The following is a 17,614-nucleotide window of genomic DNA, read 5'->3' as shown; positions in this document are numbered from 1 at the left end:
CTCTGCTGTCATCGGCATAAATGTTATAGACCTTCACACATTTCTACATGTCATTTATAACACGATTTAACACCAACTCATTTCATTTGTTTTGACTTTGCAGTTCCTATGCATTGGCCGTATATTCATTATATAGAATATAAGGGACAGCATGATCTTATATAAAGCTGTGTGATATTTATTTTATTCATTCTATTACCCCCCTAAGTGCTTCATGAGTAATAGTACATGCATTACAAGAGATCAATACAGTCAAATTAACCCATAAAGCTGAGATAGGATGCAGCTGTAAATCGTACAATGGGTCCAACAATCCATCCCACTGAATGCAGTGTTTGATATTTGTCTCTCATAAATTGTGACCTATAAAAATGGCTGCTTGGTCTATATAATATTTACAGGAGCGTTGAGAGGTAGCAGAGACCTTTTCTAAATGAAATGGATCTTGCCATCTGGGTATCAGGGCCCTTCTCTTCTCTCCCTCTGTAATTACACAACATAATGGCTGTGCAATCTGTCTGTAATCTCACATTATAATCACTCTGCTTTCCTTCCCTCTTCACCTCACTCTCTCTCCACTGCCGCTAATTCAATATAAATGTAAATGACCGGGAGAAAGAATGGAGAAAGAAATATAGAAATCTCATTTTTATTTACATGCCTAATCACAATAAATTGTTTTGTGTGAATTTCGGTGAAATATGAATGGGGTAGTAGAGGATAAGGGAAAATGAGAGAAGGTTTAGGATGTTTGAAGACTCCTTTGGTTAAAGCATTTTATTACACAAATCCGTCATAGTGCCCTTGTTATAGGCTTACTGAACCATAGTGCTATTCAGACATTAACTATTTTTTCCATTTAAAAATATCACAGAATCCTTCTTAGTTCATAAAAATAAGGAATATAATGGCACTAATTTTATCATAATATATTATTGAAAATGCTCAAAAACGTTGTGTAATTACATTTCCCATTTAGAAACTTCATTTACCAATGGTTTAAATGGAGAGAGAGAGAGAGAGAGACTGGGAGAGAGAGAAGGAGAGAGACAGAGGGAGAGGAACCAGCTCATTGGACCGAAGACACGTCGCGTTAATAATGTATGACTAAGCAGGTGTAGCAGGATGAGAGTTTAAATATGGATTATAGATAACAGACATGTTAGGATCGATGCCTGATGTGTAATCTCTCAACTGTCCTTCAACAAATCACTGCAATTTACGCCCATTAATCTTTTATGGGAGCAGTCGTGAGGATGCCGAGTCACAAATATCTCTTGAATATCCAACTTTAATTGTGTTGTTATCAAAGTATTATTATCCAAATACAGCCTCTACTTCGCCTATGTATTTCTTATACTATTCTGACTGTACTCCATATATCTGCTGTTTACTAGTTTCATCATTCAGAATCCTTGTATTCAAGCAATATCTCACCGTTCATTACACCCCTAACCCTAACCCTGTCAGTCCTGAGTCCTTTCAAATAGAGACACAAGCAATGAGGTATGCATGAGCCCTGAGTGCAGTGAAGGACTCTTCAAGTAAAAGTTGTGATAACATTTTCTTTCAGTCTGCATAAACCCTTCTTGAAATGTATCGACACGTTCTATCCCCTGACAAACCTTTGACTGCCTTGTATGATGTCACCACCAATGAAGGATGCTTGACTTGTTACTATCCCTCCTCTTGCTGTGATGAAACATCGACGGGTCTGTAGTGGGTCGAGAACTTGAAGTTCCTCTGTGTCCACATCACTAAGCAATTAACATGGTCCACACACACCCACACAGTTGTGAAGAGGGCACTACAACGCTTCTTCCCCCTCAGGAGGATGAAAATGTTTGGCATGGGCCCTCAGATCCTCAAAAAGTTCTACAGCTGCACCACTGAGAGGATCTTGACTGGCTGCATCATCACTTGGTACGGCAACTGCAAGGCACCCGACCGCAAGATGCTACAGAGGGTGGTGAGTACGGCCCAGTACATCACTGGGGCAGAGCTCCCTGCCATCCAGGACCACTACAATATACCAGGTGGTGTCAGAGGAAGACCCAAAAAATGGTCTAAGACTTCGGCCAACCAAGCCATAGACTATTTTCTATGCTACCGCACAACAAGTGGTATCAGTGCACAAGTCTGGAACCAACAGGACCCTGAACAGCTTCTACACCCAAGGCATGAGACTGCTAAACAAGAACTCTAAATAGCTAATCAAATGGCTACCCAGACTACCTGCATTGACCCTTTTTTGCACTAACTCCCTTGCACTGACTCTATGCACACACACTAGACTATGCACACATACTAGACTCTACCCACACACACACACACACACACACACACATAACACACGCACACATGCGTACTAGCGCTACACACACACTCATACTTTCACACTCACTACATACACTGCTGCTACTGTATTTTATCCTGCTGTCTAGTGACTTTAGCCCTACCTGTAGCTACCTCAATTACCTCATACCCTTACACACCGACTCGGAACTGGTACTCCCTGTATATAGCCATGTTATTTTTACTTGTTATTGTTATTCATTATTCACTGTGTAGTTACTTCTCGTGTCACTGTTTCATTCTTTTTTTTATCTTTCACTCTGCATTGTTGGAAATGAGTAAGCATTTCACTGTTGGTTAGTCTACATCTGTTGGTTACGAGGTATGTGACAAATAAAATTTGATTTGATTAAGCTTCTTGTAGTCTACGTATGGGAATTAGGGTGCCATTTGGGATGTCGTCTACGTGTTGTTCTTTTAAGTTCTGTCGCTAGAGGTCATATGGGGAAACAGGTGAGAGTGCTGAAAGGCAGACATTTATATAACACAATGGGATTGACAATTTACACCAGCAATGAAAAAGCAAGATGCTATTGAGCTGTCCCCTACCATGGCCACAGCATCGTATCAATATTGGCAGCCAAAATCAATATGATGTGTATAACAAGGAGCTGAAAGCCTGGTCAGAACTAGTGAACTATGTAGGGAATAGGGTGCCATTTAGGACGTAGCCCGACTCAGTTAGCCCAACTTACCTTTACCACATTAGCATTCACAATGTTTTCCTGTCTGACTGCTCCTGGCTCTTCACTAGAGTGGAGGGCTAGCTAGATATTGCTTAATTAGTTTCATCAGCAGGAATACATTAAATTCAGCCACACCGAGAGACAATGAGCCCCTTTGTGCCCCTTTGTGAAAACATATTCAAGTGTATTGATTTTCCACACTGAATAAAACCTCCCTTTGATACTTGAGAGAGAGAGAGAGCTGCTGTCATCAAGGCAAAGGGTGGCTACTTTGAAGAATCTCAAATATAAAATATATTTTGATTTGTTTAACACTTTTTTGGGTTACTACATGATTCCATATGCGTTATTTCATAGTTTTGATGTCTTCACTATTATTCTACAATGTAGAAAATAGTAAAAAATAAAGAAAAAGCCTTGAATGAGTAGGTGTGTCCCAACTTTTGACGGGTACTGAAATCAATTAACTTGATTTCCTGTTTGTATTGCCTCCTGATTGATCAGACATTTTCTTATTTGCTTATTCTTATTCATTTACTTATTAACTTCATACCCGCCGTACAGTTTAATGAATCCACCTGTTGTGCCTGTATAGTAGATCGCTCCTTTGAGTGGGAGTGGTCGATCTGATCTGATAAAATATGTTGATTATTTCATGAGGTCACATTTATCCTGTGTTATGTGTTAAATGATGCCAATGTGATTGCACACCTTTTCATTTAAATAGGTTGTTATGAGTGCACTTATATAAGTGGATGCATGTGGCATTTTGGCAACCTTATATGGAGTTGTCCATGTTGTCATAGAAATAGATAGAAGACTCATCATTAATATTATTTGTTTTAGCATGGACAATGCCATTGAGGGATTCCACCATTTTAAAGTATTCAACTAGGTGGGGATTCCTATGAGTTGGAAGCAATCAGCTAATGAAGAAGAAGAAAATGGACTACTTAAAACTGAGATGTTGCTCATGTTGTCACAGATGCTAGAATGGCACAGAAACAAATATGAGGCCTCTATCTATCTCTATGGCCTGTTGTTCAGAGGAGTATCTGCCCTCTCATTAGCTAGAATGGTCCCATCTGATCTCGCCTCCTCCTGCCTGCCTTCCATCTTTGAGGACATGTATTTCCATTGTTAGAGCGGTCACTCGAATATCTTGTCAATATAATAGACAATCTTTGCTATTAAGTGTCAAATAAAGTAAGAGTTGACCGTAACAGCGTTGGCAATTTGTCTATCTATGGGTAACAGGGTTGACCGATTATACTAGCCCCGCTCAGTTTTCCACCACAAAACACCAAAAAATTGTCAAAAAGAGTAGAACCAGCTCACTTGCTTTTACACTAACATATGACTATCAGATGTTACATTTTCTTTAGAATTTTTTTTTTTAAATGAAAAGTTTCACCATATTAAAACGAGAGTTCAGTTCACCTAACAGGGTTGACCTTAAAATGAAATAAACAATAATCTTCAGAAATTACTTTGTCAAAGCAACAAAATTACTTTACAATAATGGTGAAACTTGGAGAAATGTTTGGATTAAGTGGGTTGAAATTTTCCAAGAAGTGACACAGGGTTGATGGAAGGACAAAATGATGAATTTTGGCACTTTGGAAAGCCTTTATTCATATATTGAGGTGCACAATCGTGGATTGATTTAAAAAACGATAGAATAATCTTAAATTAATTCTAAAACTCACAGGCAGCCAGTGCAGAGACCTTAAAACCGGTGTAATTTTGCTCTCCGTCTGGTCTTGGTCAGTACCCATGCTGCAGCATACTGTATGTTTTGCAGTTGGCCAATGTCTTTCTTTGGTAGACCAGACAGGAGAGCATTATAGTAGTTATGCCTGCTTGTAATATCAGCCTGAGAGAGAAACGGCCACACCTTGGCAATGTTCCTCAGGTGGTAAAAAGCTATTTTGGTCACATTCCTAATGTGTGATTTGAAATTGAGTACAGAATAATGTTTTTTACCTGGTGTTTTATCTTTAATGCCCGTGAATTAAAATGTGCGGCCAGAATCTCTCTCTGCGCTTTGGATCCAACAATAAGTACCTCGGTCTTGCTGGGGGAAGTTGTGAGCCATCCAGGTATTTAAATCACTAATACAGTCTAATAATTTAACCATGGAGCTAAAATCCTCTGGTGAAACAGAAATGTAAAGTTGTGTATTGTCTGCAGTGAAAATCAATGTTGCATTCTTGTCGCATGTGCAGAAGATCCAACACTTTTTTCATCTCGTTTAAAAAACATTCTTGGGCCAGATTGTGTTGTTGTTGCTATCAGTTGTTAAAAGTTGAGGTCAAGGAGATTCACACTCCTTTGATATATGTAGGTACCTGCTATCAAATGCCATGTTTAGCCCATTTGTTGTCTGTTTAAATCATGTAAAATAGTGTTTTGCACATACAAATAAAGCAAGGGGTGGATGTGAGAGATTATTACTTAGCAGCTTTTATCCCCTCAGGACTAAATTACGGCAGTTCCATTTGCCAATATGCTGATTCACGGCAGGCCTGTGTCTCAGGTTTATGTGGACTGGAACCAACTAGATACAAACTGTCAGACAGTGGCAGGAAGCTACTGATTAAAGATGCCTAATAAAGGTTTTGTATAATTTCAGCTAGTAGTTTTGAAAGTAGAGCTCACGTCATCCAATTCTTATGATATTCTATGAATTCCAGTTCGTACAATATTTTACAAATTTGTAAGTACTTAAGATCCCATTCGATCTCTTTAATACGAGCAGTCATGGAGCAAAACAATCCTGAGGAGTGAGAGAGAGAGAGAGAGAGAGAGAGAGAGAGAGAGAGAGAGAGAGAGAGAAATGGGATATCCTGAAGTGCGACCACAGCATCTATTGCTAAATTGTTAATAGAAGCAGAGCACAGACTGAGGTGTGAATCCCCAAAGCTATGGCAAAGACTGTGCACCATATGGCAGTAGGCAAGGTTCCATGGCAGCTCTCTGCATGTGAAGAATCACACAGACACATGAACAGAAGTAATAGGAAAATACATATCTATTATATGCTAGGACAGGTTATTGCATGGCTGGTTATACCCAATCCATACTGCTATTGGTTCTTCCATGCCATACCATTCTGAAGGGGGTTTTCTCGCCAGACTAGCACATTCAGGCAACAGAGTCATTAACTTTTTAAATAGAAAGGTGACTATTGTTGGCTCATGGAAAATGATTTCAACATCATTTGCAATTCTGATTTTTAGCACATTTGTGAAAGTTTTAAATATTGAATATCTATAGGGCTCCAAATTGTGATCCTTGCTAATTGCATAGATGTCAACAGCGAGACCCTATCATATTAATTTAATCTGGAGATGATGATTAATTATCCCTCATTTACAACTATATATCAAGGTCCCAACTGGCACCCTATTTCCTATGTAATGCATAGGGCTCTGGCCAAAAGTAGTAAACTATGTGGGGAATAGGGTGTCATTTGGGGTGATCCTATGTCTGTATATGAGTGAGTGCAGTGCTCTTATTTCTAAGTGCACATTGGGAGACCACCACCTGTCAGGGGACCTGCAGTTTTATGATCTTGATCCAAATGAGCTATGTGTCACCCTGTCGTCACACAGGCCTCGCTAACACTTCAATGGGGTCTCTACCCACACACTGTCACATCTAGAATTGTTTCAGTTACACACTCACTGAATCCTCTATACTCATACATTTTCAAAAAGCAAGGGGAGGGAGGTGGTGATGAGATTTGATGAAGTTCAATGTCACTTTCAAAGAAAATATATTTTTTATTTTTTATTTTTTTAAATCTCGTCATAAAGAGAGAGAGAGAGAGAGAGAGAGAGAGAGAGAGAGAGAGAGAGAGAGAGAGAGAGAGATGTTTTAACTTCCTGTAGATAGAAGCTACATCTCTTAAAGGGGCAATCCGGCATTGGTACATCTGTTTTTGGACTTTTAAATGAATACACTATGGATGAAGGACGCTAAGTAATGCCACATTTTCAGTAGCCTGGATGGACAACACAGACCACAATGGACAAACCCTTTTATATATGCTAGACATGCCCTGTAAATTGCATTACAAACAACAACACTTCTATTTTGATAGAAACGATCTGAGATGAAAGCGTCTGTGGTAGATTGCCTGGTAGAGAATGAAGGCGTGAATGAGCAGTGTTGGCTTTTGAAAGAGCAGGTAGGCTAAACCTCCCCTTTTCATTATTAGATCAAGCCAATGAATGACTCTCTAAATTATACCCACCTCAGGCCAGGAAAGAGAAAGAAGCTGTTGTCTCTGTCAGATGCAAAGACATATTGGATTCAGTCAACGAAGTTAAAGACTAGCTTTTCCCCGTCTTACCATAGAATGCCCGTGGACTGCTTGTGAACCAACTGTGGACTGAAGTTGATACCTGTCAGAAGTTTTTCCCGATGCTCCTACAGGCCTACTGTAGGAATTTGCACTATCCAGAAGGAATTTTAAAGATCCTGCAGGAGTAGAACCTCTATGATTTTTTTTGATATTCCTGAGACCTTCAATCGAAGCATATGATATAATGACGAGGTAATCATGTTTTGACCGACATGGTCTTCATCACGACGGTTGTCGTGGCTCAGTGGTATGTTCACACAGCTGGAAGAGAGAGAGGAAACACATCATTTCCCCTCTCACTTCCTTCCCTCTCTCCATTGGCTAAATTGGATCAGACATGCAGGTTCTTGATAGGCTGAGGGTGAGGGGGGTGGTTGTTGCTGTTGCTAGGATTCTGTTGCTAGGATCTCCGCTGTCGCTAGGCTCTGTAGGAAACATGTAATGAATTATGGATGGTTGATTTTCTCATAGAGGCCTCATCTGAAATGCAGATGAGCTCAATCCTCCCTCCTTCCCTTCCCTCCCTTCCTCTCTCTCTCTCCGCGCTCTGCTTTCCCCATACACACACTTTATTCTGGGTTCATTAAAGGAATCAGGAGTTTGGAATTCGGGAGCTGGCCATTATGTAAAGCCAGTTGCCACTGCCGGGACTCTAGAATATTGATATCAATTCTCATGCAAACACAGGTCAGAGGTCAATATCTGTTATTTTGTCTCCAGGAGGCATGGACGACGGCTCGGAACAATCCCCCCTCCCCAACACCTCTCACCCTCTCCCTTCCCAGATTACAGATTACTTTTAGACGAGGGACAAAACACTGGCAGCAGAGAAGACCACAATACAACAGGCATTATCTCACTAACAGGGAGAGGCCGCTGAGAGCAGTGTGGAGGATGAATGCTCATAAACAGATACTACCTGATGGTCAATGTGGCAGTAGCTGCCGTTTGCCTTATAAAACCCATGTCTACATTTGGCAACATTTTCTATGAAGGGCATACGTACATATAATGGTTTATAACATGATTTAGAATGGCTGCTGGGCAGCAGGTAGCCTAGTGGTTAAGAATGTTGGGCCAGTAACTGAAAGTTCCCTGTTTCAAATCCCCAAGCTGACTAGGTGAGAAATCTATCGATGTGCTCTTGAGCAAGGCACTTAACCCTAATTGCTCCTAATTGCTCCTGCTCTGGATATAAGAGCGTCTTCTAAATAACAAACATTTTAAAATTATTATAATACACTTATAATATGTTATGACACTGACTGCTACCCTACATTCTATTTAAATGCAATCAATTTCAGAGTTACTGTTGAATTACAGTGAAGACTTGCCAATAACTTACCAATAATAAAGAACATTAATAATTAATAAAGGAGTTGTCATATCTGGTTTGACCCTAATTTATGAGTTGATTATTTTAACCTCTGTCTTATCGTGTAATACATTTCACATCAGCATTATCCCCCAAAGGAAGGTCCTGAGTGTTCTTAATTAATAGTATGATAATCTATACTGTTCTGATAAAGACTGATTAACATTAAGTCAGCAGTAACAGCCTGAGCCGCTATAATGTATTTATCACTGCATACATTTAATCATTGCATAAGTCTGAGTGCTGAACATTCACTATATATACAAAAGTATGTGGACACCACTTTAAATTTGTGAATTCGGCTATTTCAGCCATACCCGTTGCTAACAGGTGTATAAAATCGAGCCCACAGCCATGCAATCTCCATAGACAAACATTGGCAGTAGATTGGCCTTACTGAAGAGCTCAGTGACTTTCAACGTGGCACCGTCATAGGTTGTCACCTTTCCAACACGTCAGTTTGTCAAATTTCTTCCCTGCTACAGCTGCCCCGGTCAACTGCAAGTGCTGTTTTTGTGAAGTAGAAACGTCTAGGAGCCGCGAAGTGGAACGTCTAGGAGCCGAGAAGTGGTAGCTCACACAAGCTCAAAGAATGAGACCACCGAGTGCTGAAGTGTGTAAAAATAGTCTGTTGGCGGTTGCAATACTCACTACCGAGTTCTAAACTGCCTCTGGAAGTAACGTCAGCACAATAACTGTTCTTCGGGAGCTTCATGAAATGGGTTTCCATGGCCGAGCAGCCGCACACAAGCCTAAGATCACCATGCGCAATGGCAAGCATCGGCTGGAGTGGTGTAAAGCTTGTCGCCATTGGACTGGAGCAGTGGAAACGCGTTCTCTGGAGTAATGAAACATGCTTCACAATCTGGCAAGCCGACGGACGAATCTGGGATTGGCGGATGCCAGGGGAACGCTACCTGCCCTGATGCATAGTGCCAACTGTAAAGTTTTGTGGAGGAAGAATAATGGTCTGGGGTTGTTTTTCATGGTTCGGGCAAGGCTCCTTAGTTCCAGTGAAGGGAAATCTTATTATTTTAACTTTAATTTGTTTTTATTTAGGGGGTAGATCAGCTTTAGTATTGCAAATAGATTGTATCTTCCATCAATGTAATTGTCTGCATAATTTCCAATCCCCCATATATATTTTTGTAAATATATACAGTATATACAGTACCAGTCAAAAGTTTGGACACACCTACTCATTCATGGGTTTTGGTTTATTTTTACTATTTTCTACATTGTAGAATAATAGTGAAGACATCAAAACTATGAAATAACACAAATGGAATCGTGTAGTAACCAAAAAAGTGTTACAAATATATTTGAGATTTGAGATTCATCAAAGTAGCCACCCTTTGCCTTGATGACAGCTTTACACACTCTGGCCATATACCACACCCCTAGTGCCTTATTGCTTATATATAGTACACTGATCATCATTTGGTTTTTATCCAGAGAGGTTATAAAAAGTATCTAGATGACACCTTTATTTTTAAGCCCTGGATTTCTAACCCCTTGACATCATTGTTGGATTTGATTTTAACAGCTAACATTTCGATAGCAATAATAAATAGATATTCCCGATAGTGGAGAACCTTGTATTACTCCTCTTAACCGTTTAAAGCTTTCTGAGATGTAGCCATTATTTACTATTTTACACCTAGGGTTATTATACATAACTTTAACCCATTTTATAAGAGATTCTCCAAAATGAAATATCCCAGGCATTTATATATAAACTCCAGTCGTACTGTCTCAAAACCCTTTTCAAAGTCAGCTATGAATACCATGCCTGATTTCCCCGATTTTTCATAGTGTTCTATTGTTTTCAGTACTTGTCGTATATTATCTCTAATGTATCGTCCATGTAAAAACCTGTCTGATTAGGATAAATAATATCTGACAATTCTTTTTTTTAAATTCTAGCATTTTTGCATCATAACACTGACGTGTAAGAGGCTTCCAGTGTTTTAAATGGACTGGATCTTTCTATTTACCACTTGGATCCTGTTTCAACAATAATGAAATCAGACCTTCTTATTGAGTGTCTCATAACCTAACATTTATATAGGAGTGATTAAGAGTATATCGAAACTGGTTTGGTATACTTCCACTGGTATGCCATCCAGTTCTGGAGTTTTCCCGGACTTAAAGGCTTTATTGCATCAAGAAGTTCCTCCTCTGTAATTTGGCCTTCACATGAGTCTTTCTGTACAGATGTTAATTTTACATTATTAATAGAAAAAAAAATCCATACAATTAGCTTCGGTTAGTGGAGATGGAGAAGACTGAAACAAAAACATATCAAGTACTTTACTTCCTCTTTCTAAATATTGTTTGGTGAGTCATGGGTGACTCCATCATTTGTAACACGTTTCAGTCAATTGTTTTTGGTAGCATTTCTATGTTGAAGATTAAAAAATAATTTGGTGCATTTTTCCGAATTTTCTATCCAGTTCGCTTTATTTTTTATAATATATTACAGTTTATATTTTTTGAATAAGTTCCTCCATTTCTTTTTGTTTTTCCTCTAACTTATTCTGAGCCTCTATGGTACAGTTTTAATTGCTATCTATCTGTTCTATTAGTCCTTCCATTTCCTTTGTTAATATGGATTCTTTTGACCTAAACTGCTTTTGTTTTAGAGATGAGTACTAAATTGCATGGCCTCTAAAGGCACATTTAAAAGTGTCCCATACAATAAGGGGATCTGCTGTACCTATGTCATGTTGGAAAAAGTTGCTTAGAAATGATTCTGTCCAAGTTAAAAACAAGTTATCATCCAATAGGCTTTGATGAAATTTTCCAATATCCTTGCCTATGTGGAAATTCTGTAAGAGTAATATATATGCCAATTATTTGATGGTCCGGCCGCATTCTGTCCCCTATCAACACTTTTTAAACTTTTGGTGCCAGAGAGAATGACATAAGAAGGTAGTCAAGGCGACTAGCTTGATTGAGCCTCCGCCATGTATATCTCACTAGGTCAGGATATTAAACCTCCGCCATGTATATCTCACTAGGTCAGGATATTAAACCTCCGCCATGTATATCTCACTAGGTCAGGATATTAAACCTCCGCCATGTATATCTCACTAGGTCAGGATATTAAACCTCCTCCATGTATATCTCACTAGGTCAGGATATTAAACCTCCTCCATGTATATCTCACTAGGTCAGGATATTAAACCTCCTCCATGTATATCTCACTAGGTCAGGATATTAAACCTCCTCCATGTATATCTCACTAGGTCAGGATATTAAACCTCCTCCATGTATATCTCACTAGGTCAGGATATTAAACCTCCTCCATGTATATCTCACTAGGTCAGGATATTAAACCTCCTCCATGTATATGTCACTAGGTCAGGATATTAAACCTCCATATATCCACTAGTTCCAATATATCCATGACATTCATGGTTTCCTTACGTGCCTGAGGGTGATAGTTTGTAGTGTGATTTCCTTTACAGTCCATAGAGGTATTTAAAACCGTATTAAAATCTCCCATCATAATAATAGAGTCTAGTGTTGCTTGTAGGGCTGATAAATTAGTATATATATTTTCAAAGAAGTGTGGATCATCATTATTTGGACCATATAGGTTAATGAGCCATATCTGTTTATGGTCCAATAACATATTTAAAATAATTAATCTACCTTGAGGATCTGTTCGGACAATTTGCATATTCGGATCAAAATTAATATCATCACTCTATTTGAATTGTTTTGCCTATGGGAGAAATATACCCCCCCAGTCCTTTTTCCACACAACTTCATCTAAAATTGTTGAATGATTTTCCTGTAAACAATAGATATTATATTCCTTCTCTTTTAACCAGGTAAATACTGATCGTCTTTTCTTATTATCTGCTAAGCCATTATAATTGTAACTGGCTATACTTATTTCACCATTTACCATAATGAGATACAAATTTCAAATCTATTTATCATAATTTGTGTTTGTAAACTCACCATTAAAAAGTACCATAGTGACTGAGTGTCCATTTGGCAATACCATGATATTAGCATTGCTACTGAGTAAAACCTCCAAGGCATGCAAAATGTAGCAAAAATTGGCAAAAATGGGAAGATTTGATTAACCATTGTCAAGTCCTAGGTGATGGAGATCAGATACAGGGAAATCTTAACGCTTCAGCATACAATAACATTCTAGACGATTCTGTGCTTCCAACTTTGTGGCAACAGTTTGGGGAAGGCCCTTTCCTGTTTCAGCATCAAATGCTCATATTGAAGGAACAAAGCTTGAATGGTGTTCTGTTTCTGGATCTAAATGAATTTGGACCGATAAATAAAAGCTTAAAAAATAATTTCAAAGACTGGCAAAAGCCAAATATATCTTAAAGTGATACCCCTACTCAGGGTGATTGCTCATTGAAAGGTGACCTGTGTGTGTGTGTGTGTGTGTGCGTGTGTGCGTGTGTGCGTGTGCGCGTGTGCGCGTGTGCGTGTGTGCGTGTGTGTGTGTGTGTGTGTGTGTGTGTGTGTATGTTCAAGGATAGAGACAGTTCTGGCAGTTCTGGGCTGTTCTTCAGGCCTGGAGAAGCTTAATGCCTTACAGAATTAAGGTTATAGGGTTAGTATTAGGGTTAGGGTTAGGGTTATGGCTAGGATTAAGGTTATAGGGTTAGGGTTAGGGTTAGGGTTATGGCTAGGATTAAGGTTATAGGGTTAGGGTTAGGGTTATGGCTAGGATTAAGGTTATAGGGTTAGGGTTAGGGTTATGGCTAGGATTAAGGTTATAGGGTAAGGGTTAGGGTTAGGGTTATGGCTAGGATTAAGGTTATTAGGGTTAGGGTTATGGCTAGGATTAAGGTTATAGGGTTAGGGTTAGGGTTATGGCTAGGATTAAGGTTATAGGGTTAGGGTTAGGGTTGGGGTTATGGCTAGGATTAAGGTTATAGGGTTAGGGTTAGGGTTCCATTAGATATCCGGATACCACAGAATAAAAAAGAAAGCCCTCAATGTCCTTGTGTCCTGTTGACTCCTCAGCCAAGTGTTGAGTTTGTGCTGGCAGCAGGGGTGAGCCCTGGCCCTTTGGGATGGAGGAGGGTACTCCATTCTGAATGGTGGATCTGGCTGGCTGTTCAAGACTCCAGGCTGATCACCAGGGTTGCGTCCCAAATGGCACCCTATTTCCTACATAGTACACTACTGGGCCCTGGTCAAAGTAGTGCACTATACACAGAATAGTTTATGACTGTGAGGCATGAAGCTTCTCCAGACCTGAAGAACAGCCCAGAACTGCCCATGCGCACGCACGCACACACACACACACACACACACACACACACACACACACACACACACACACACACACACACACACACACACACACACACACACACACACACACACACACACACACACACACACACACACACACACAGGCCACCTTTCAATGGGCAATCACTCTGAGTAGTGGTATCACTTTAAGATATATTTGGCTTTTGCCATTCTTTGAAATTCTTTTTTAAGCTTTTAATTATCGGTCCAAATTCATTTAGATCCAGAACCAAACACCATTCAAGCTTTGTTCCTTCAATATGAGCATTTGATGTCCTTTCCTCTTTACAATAATATTTTCTACTATAGATGCCCTTTTGACAGGAAAACAACTTGACCTCAGCTCTAACATTTTGCTTTTAGCCAAAGAAAGGATAAAAGAGTCCTCTCTAAGATTCTACTAAAGAACTCCCATGCATTCTAAAAGAACTAAGAAGCATTCTAAAAGAACTCCCATGCATTCTAAAAGAACTAAGAAGCATTCTAAAAGAACTAAGAAGCATTCTAAAAGAACTCCCATACATTCTAAAAGAACTAAGAAGCATTCTAAAAGAACTAAGAAGCATTCTAAAAGAACTCCCATACATGGAGCTCAATGTTCTGACATTCCACTCATTCTAATGTCCGATAACACGCTGATTACCAACTGAATGTAATGTACTTACAGACCTAAATAACATCTGAGGAATTTCTTAACGACCTCTCCTCATTCAACACACGACATGTTCCCCCACTGGGTGTCATCATGCCTTGTAGTGTAGCTATTCTATTATAGTCATATTTTTCATCCTGATTCCCCAGTACACGGTTTGTCTGAGATCACCGTATCATTTGTAATTATGCAAAGCAGTCTTTTCATGCCATGCAAAAGGAAAGCAATTTTTGTATGCAAATGGTTAAATTCCCCCCGAGTGCGGCGATTGGAGGGGTGCTGATAAACGGCCTAATGATGAGTGACAGCATGCAATATTGGGGTCACCACACGTATGACACCGATGAAAATGATCAACTAAATGCCAGAAGTGTCCAGGATGAACGCATGGGGGGGGGGGGGGCGAGATGAAACAAAGTGAAATGCCAGAGTCACAGCGACGCCTATTAATCATCAAATTGGATTGGATGTAATGAGAAAAGATTTTCCTAGTGATTGAAGTGATGCGGAGTCTTTTTGTACGTTCGAATTGGCACATTATCCCCTATATAGTGCAATACTTTTGACCAGAGCCCTGACCAGAAGTACTAGGGGATAGTGTCATTTGGGACAATCTCCCAGATGTTGGCAGTTGGAGCAACAGTCATTCAAATATCCCATGGTGGTCTTATTCAAATGACCTCTCTGAAGACCCATCAGGCTCCTGTTCTGTCTTTAGCCTACACCACCACAGCCAGCAGCATTCAGAGATTAGACTCAACACCTCAAAACAACCCTGAATGACCCTGAAGCTTTAACCCAACTGAGGCTCTCCGACCAATAGAAAACTACAACTGTTTTTTTGCATTACATTATAGCGAAACGAGCCCATGGTCGCTGTGTGTGGAATCTCACATCATTCACAAGGTCAGACAGGGATAAAAACAGGTTGACTTTGAACAATGGCTCTGGTAGGACTCTTTTTTTAAAGATGCCATGTCAGATGTGGACAGCTGTTTTAAACAGACCGACAAGCTTCAAGAATGGTGCCGGTCAAGTGCCCTCCACATCAATGTGGAAAAGACAAAGGAGCTGATCATCAATGGCAACAACAACTTGCCAATGTCCCAACCACTGTCTCTGAACGACCAACCAGTGGAGGTGGTTGAGTGTTTTAAATACCTAGGGACACAAATTGATAACAAGCTGAGTTTTAGAGAGAATTCAGACTGTATTTTTTAAGCCTGTCTGTTTTTAAATGAGGAAATTGAAGGGGTTTGAGGTCAGCCAGGATGTTCTGGAGAGGGTGTACAGCAGCTTGGTGGAGAGCATCCTCACATTCAATATGACAGTCTGGTATGGTAATCTGAGCGTGAGGAGCAAAAGCAAACTGACCAGAATAGTAAACACAGCCAGCAAAGTAATTGGTCGACCACAGGCACATTTGAGCAGTCTGTTCCACAAGGCAACCAAAAAGAAGGCCCTGGCTGTCATTGGCGACCCCTCCCACCCTCTACACCCTCAGTTGGAGAGGCTTCCCTCTGGCCGGCGCTTCAGAATGCCCATGGCCAAGAAGAACGTGTGCAAACATTAATTCGTTCCTTGTGCTGTTGGACTACTGAACGCAAAGTCAATTGTATCACTATATGTACTTATCTATCCAGTGCAGTTGGGACAGCGGTCGTTTGTGAGTGAATGTATCAATGTCTTCTATGTTTTTAGTGTTTGCAACATGATGGCTGACTGTTTTGAATGTGTATGATGTGAGAATGTATGTGTATGTGATCCTTTTAATGGAAGGTGATGCCAAAGAAACATAACATAACGTTTTATTCTATTCTATTCAAGTATTCACATGACATCACTAAACGGGGGAGCGGCTATTTTCAGGGTCAACAATGTGGCGCCACCACCTGTAGCTAGCTAGCTGTCATATGACAAATCTTGATGGTGTTTCTGTAAACAGATAGGCTTTTAACAAGGGCCTGTTCCAAGTATTCCAGTGAGACAAACCTGTTATTTAACATATAGTAGTGGAGCACATGCTGGGAAGAGAGCTGACCACGGTCCTGAAAAGGTGCCTTGTTTGTAGAGGGTAGAATAGAATAGAATATATTTCCTTTATTTTGGCTGGTAATTTTTATTAGCTCTGTGTCACTTCTTAGAGGGACCTAAGGAGCAAGGTTAGGACCCAGATAGTGTTTCACTGTTTATTTAGTGTGCTTATCCAGGCAAAACAAGAGCTTATTGACGGAGCTTGGTACATACTGAGCTTGGTACTGAGCTTGGTACAAACTGAGCTTGGTACATACGGAGCTTGGTACATCCTGAGCTTGGTACATACGGAGCTTGGTACATACGGAGCTTGGTACATACTGAGCTTGGTACATACGGAGCTTGGTACATACTGAGCTTGGAACATACTGAGCTTGGTACATACTGTATTGTAGCTAGCTAAGATGTTGACTTTGAAAGCATAAAACAACAAATCGATGACTTGAGAGACTATGGGCTCTATTCTATCTGTATTGCTGAAGCGTTAGAAATGTAAAGGTCAGTTCTAACTAAGCCGGCATATGCAGCGTTAACCATGAATGCAGTCTCCGCTGACGCTGTAACGCTGAACTTCTGCGATACGGATTGAATAGAGCCCTGAACGTGCCACGAGCTCTCTATCCTCAGATGATTGGGCAGAAGAGCAGAGATAGAGCAGTTATTTTTGTGTGTGTGCAATCTTATCAAACCCCCTGTGGATCTTTTTAAAATCACATTTTTATTATGAAAAGCAGAATAGATTCCATCTATAAGGCTTGTTGTTTGTTGAAATATTTTTTTATGATCACTGATGTTTCTTATGGTGACTTCCTTCTCTCCATTGTGTGTGTGCG

This window comes from Salmo trutta, chromosome 21, assembly GCF_901001165.1.
Source record: "Salmo trutta chromosome 21, fSalTru1.1, whole genome shotgun sequence".
Classification (NCBI taxonomy): domain Eukaryota; kingdom Metazoa; phylum Chordata; class Actinopteri; order Salmoniformes; family Salmonidae; genus Salmo; species Salmo trutta.
The sequence above is the reverse complement of the archived record's forward strand: the minus strand, read 5'-3'. Positions refer to the sequence as shown.